The sequence below is a fragment of the Schistocerca serialis genome, unplaced genomic scaffold, assembly GCF_023864345.2.
Source record: "Schistocerca serialis cubense isolate TAMUIC-IGC-003099 unplaced genomic scaffold, iqSchSeri2.2 HiC_scaffold_611, whole genome shotgun sequence".
Classification (NCBI taxonomy): Eukaryota; Metazoa; Arthropoda; class Insecta; order Orthoptera; family Acrididae; genus Schistocerca; species Schistocerca serialis.
In genome coordinates, this window is record NW_026048203.1 from 5,001 (window position 1) to 10,000 (window position 5,000).

General features: G+C 53.1%; 1 non-coding gene across 1 annotated transcript in view; it reads right to left on the reverse strand.

Moving 5' to 3' along the window:
* Positions 1 to 1,367, reverse strand: part of LOC126448437 (small subunit ribosomal RNA) — a 1,904-nt gene extending 537 nt beyond the window's left edge. The window contains exon 1 of the ribosomal RNA XR_007584145.1: positions 1 to 1,367. This exon is cut by the window's left edge and continues 537 nt beyond it. This is a non-coding gene — a ribosomal RNA (small subunit ribosomal RNA).
* Between the last annotated feature and the right edge of the window lie 3,633 nt (positions 1,368 to 5,000).

A 5,000-nucleotide genomic window follows, 5' to 3' on the forward strand; every position in this document is an offset into this window, starting at 1 on the left:
GCACCACCACCCACCGAATCAAGAAAGAGCTATCAATCTGTCAATCCTTCCGGTGTCCGGGCCTGGTGAGGTTTCCCGTGTTGAGTCAAATTAAGCCGCAGGCTCCACTCCTGGTGGTGCCCTTCCGTCAATTCCTTTAAGTTTCAGCTTTGCAACCATACTTCCCCCGGAACCCAAAAGCTTTGGTTTCCCGGAGGCTGCCCGCCGAGTCATCGGAGGAACTGCGGCGCTGGCTGGCATCGTTTATGGTTAGAACTAGGGCGGTATCTGATCGCCTTCGAACCTCTAACTTTCGTTCTTGATTAATGAAAACATACTTGGCAAATGCTTTCGCTTCTGTTCGTCTTGCGACGATCCAAGAATTTCACCTCTAACGTCGCAATACGAATGCCCCCGCCTGTCCCTATTAATCATTACCTCGGGTTCCGAAAACCAACAAAATAGAACCGAGGTCCTATTCCATTATTCCATGCACACAGTATTCAGGCGGGCTTGCCTGCTTTAAGCACTCTAATTTGTTCAAAGTAAACGTGCCGGCCCACCGAGACACTCAATAAAGAGCACCCTGGTAGGATTTCAACGGGGTCCGCCTCGGGACGCACGAGCACGCACGAGGCGGTCGCACGCCTTCGGCTCGCCCCACCGGCAGGACGTCCCACGATACATGCCAGTTAAACACCGACGGGCGGTGAACCAACAGCGTGGGACACAAATCCAACTACGAGCTTTTTAACCGCAACAACTTTAATATACGCTATTGGAGCTGGAATTACCGCGGCTGCTGGCACCAGACTTGCCCTCCAATAGATACTCGTTAAAGGATTTAAAGTGTACTCATTCCGATTACGGGGCCTCGGATGAGTCCCGTATCGTTATTTTTCGTCACTACCTCCCCGTGCCGGGAGTGGGTAATTTGCGCGCCTGCTGCCTTCCTTGGATGTGGTAGCCGTTTCTCAGGCTCCCTCTCCGGAATCGAACCCTGATTCCCCGTTACCCGTTACAACCATGGTAGGCGCAGAACCTACCATCGACAGTTGATAAGGCAGACATTTGAAAGATGCGTCGCCGGTACGAGGACCGTGCGATCAGCCCTAAGTTATTCAGAGTCACCAAGGCAAACGGACCGGACGAGCCGACCGATTGGTTTTGATCTAATAAAAGCGTCCCTTCCATCTCTGGTCGGGACTCTGTTTGCATGTATTAGCTCTAGAATTACCACAGTTATCCAAGTAACGTGGGTACGATCTAAGGAACCATAACTGATTTAATGAGCCATTCGCGGTTTCACCTTAATGCGGCTTGTACTGAGACATGCATGGCTTAATCTTTGAGACAAGCATATGACTACTGGCAGGATCAACCAGGGAGCTGCGTCAACTAGAGCTGAGCAGCCGGCCGCCCGGGAGTGTGTCCCGGGGGCCCGCGCGAACACGCAAGCGTCCGCTCAATTATTCTGCAAACAGGAGGAGGCTGAGCTCCCCTGCACAACACACCTCGAAACCCTCTCAGGTCCCGGCGGCGCGCAGCGCCGTCCTAAGTACTTGGTCGGGTTCGAGAGAGGCGCAATCGCCCGGAGTTAGGCGAGTAGACGCTTTAGGTGCGACCACCCGTGCTCCCAACTGAGCTTGCCGCTGCCGACAGAGGCCCGGGAGCGTGCTGTCGTGGCATTGCCGGCGGGAGACAACACGCGCCACCTACGGTGACCGGCAGCTCCAACGCCAGCGCCACAGAAGGACAAAAGCCCTACTTGGGTGCCGAAGCGAACTCTCCCAGCACAGCGCACGCGCCAACACGTCCGCACAGCTGCGATACAAACCACCTGCGAGAACCGCTGGGGCGACCGAGCAGCAGACGGCGTCGCGGCGCCGAGCGCCGGGCGGCGGCGCATCCTCAGCGCACAAAGTCCTCAATCGGACCAGCACACTGCAGATGGCCACCGCGCTTCGCACCGGGCCCGCGAGGACCTACTTTGGCCGCAAGGCGCCGCGAGCAGGGGGCGCCGGCGCGCAGCTGCGCCGCCTGCCGCGTCCGTCGGCCGGCGCGCCTGCCACCGGCCGCCCCCACCAGCCGGCTGTAGCGCGTGCGCCCACGCACCGCGCTGCCAGCACGCCGGGCGGCCCCCCCTCACCGGCCGGGGACGGTCCCACCCAGCCACCGCCGCGTATCGCCTCACACCCAGATCCCCTTTCACGTTCGTGGGCATGGTGGGTCCCCTTTCACGTTCGTGGGCATGGTGGGTATCCCTGAAACAACCGGTTAATAGCTCGACCGATCGTCGCCAACACTGATTCACCTCTAGCGAGAACAACCGCACCACAACGGGTTACCGGTTGTTCATTTGCGTAACGTCACCAGCAAACGTACACGTCCATCGCCATTTGCAACGAGTATTGCATGCCTGTGTCAGGTGTCACAACACACTACGTCTGCCCACATAGACGCAACAACATGTGCACGCCTAGAGAACACGTGGAAGGTAGACCCCGTACGTATGCGGTGTCCATTGCGCGAACGACTGTCAGCCCGCCTCTGCAGCATGTCGCAGATGTGGAACGCGGTGCAACATGCTATCACGGTGTGTGAGAAGAGACGACTACGTCCGAATACACGCTCCACTACATCAACAGACTGCTCATGCTGATCGCCATCCAGGGCGTCCGTTCCTCCCACACGTCTGTATGGCGTACCACACTGCAATCCAGCTCTTATAGGGAGACGACACGTAGCTGCGTGCACAATATTTGGACTGTATGGTCCGCCGTTGCTAGGCGCTGTCGTCATACGGTCACATGGGCCACGATGTATCATTCAGTACATACGGAGCAATGTGCAGTACAGTTTGTGGGTTTTGCGTACATCGGCGGACAGGTGACAGGCCGTACCACAACGTAGGCTGAGTACGTCGGCATGCGAAGGGCATTGAACATGCAAACTTCTCACCGACCAGCTTGCGAAGGCAGGGGGGAAGGGGGGGGGGCATGTACGTCCTGCTGCTATCCACACTACAGTGTATAGCAGGAGCATGTGGAAAGTCAGCAACACCTGCAAGGTGTTTAACATGACGCGATACACAGGGGACCGGGCAGTGCGAGTAGCGAACTATATTGCGAGGGTTGCGGTTAGGCAACACTACACTACTTTAACGGGTTGCATAACAATTACAGAGCAGGTTCAGCGACAACGTGCGTCAGGTTAAGGCGCAATATAGTTTAGGTTACGGCGCACTTTAGGTTAGGTTAAGGCACATTATAGGTTAGGTTAAGGCCCAACATGGGTTACGTTAAGGCACAACATGGGTTACGTTAAGGCACAACATGGGTTAGGTTAAGGCACAACATGGGTTAGGTTAAGGCACAACATGGGTTAGGTTAAGGCACAACATGGGTTAGGTTAAGGCACAACATGGGTTAGGTTAAGGCACAACATGGGTTAGGTTAAGGCACAACATGGGTTAGGTTAAGGCACAACATGGGTTAGGTTAAGGCACAACATGGGTTAGGTTAAGGCACAACATGGGTTAGGTTAAGGCACAACATGGGTTAGGTTAAGGCACAACATGGGTTAGGTTAAGGCACAACATGGGTTAGGTTAAGGCACAACATGGGTTAGGTTAAGGCACAACATGGGTTAGGTTAAGGCACAACATGGGTTAGGTTAAGGCACAACATGGGTTAGGTTAAGGCACAACATGGGTTAGGTTAAGGCACAACATGGGTTAGGTTAAGGCACAACATGGGTTAGGTTAAGGCACAACATGGGTTAGGTTAAGGCACAACATGGGTTAGGTTAAGGCACAACATGGGTTAGGTTAAGGCACAACATGGGTTAGGTTAAGGCACAACATGGGTTAGGTTAAGGCACAACATGGGTTAGGTTAAGGCACAACATGGGTTAGGTTAAGGCACAACATGGGTTAGGTTAAGGCACAACATGGGTTAGGTTAAGGCACAACATGGGTTAGGTTAAGGCACAACATGGGTTAGGTTAAGGCACAACATGGGTTAGGTTAAGGCACAACATGGGTTAGGTTAAGGCACAACATGGGTTAGGTTAAGGCACAACATGGGTTAGGTTAAGGCACAACATGGGTTAGGTTAAGGCACAACATGGGTTAGGTTAAGGCACAACATGGGTTAGGTTAAGGCACAACATGGGTTAGGTTAAGGCACACCATGGGTTAGGTTAAGGCACACCATGGGTTAGGTTAAGGCACACCATGGGTTAGGTTAAGGCACAACATGGGTTAGGTTAAGGCACAACATGGGTTAGGTTAAGGCACAACATGGGTTAGGTTAAGGCACAACATGGGTTAGGTTAAGGCACAACATGGGTTAGGTTAAGGCACAACGTAGGTTAGGTTAAGGCACAACGTGGGTTAGGTTAAGGCACAACGTGGGTTAGGTTAAGGCACAACGTGGGTTAGGTTAAGGCACAACGTGGGTTAGGTTAAGGCACAACATGGGTTAGGTTAAGGCACAACATGGGTTAGGTTAAGGCACACCATTGGTTAGGTTAAGGCACAACATGGGTTAGGTTAAGGCACAACATGGGTTAGGTTAAGGCACAACATGGGTTAGGTTAAGGCACAACATGGGTTAGGTTAAGGCACAACATGGGTTAGGTTAAGGCACAACATGGGTTAGGTTAAGGCACAACGTAGGTTAGGTTAAGGCACAACGTGGGTTAGGTTAAGGCACAACATGGGTTAGGTTAAGGCACAACATGGGTTAGGTTAAGGCACAACATGGGTTAGGTTAAGGCACAACATGGGTTAGGTTAAGGCACAACATGGGTTAGGTTAAGGCACAACATGGGTTAGGTTACGGCACAACATGGGTTACGTTACGGCACAACATGGGTTACGTTACGGCACAACATGGGTTACGTTACGGCACAACATGGGTTACGTTACGGCACAACATGGGTTACGTTACGGCACAACATGGGTTACGTTACGGCACAACATGGGTTACGTTACGGCACAAATTAGGTTAGGTTAC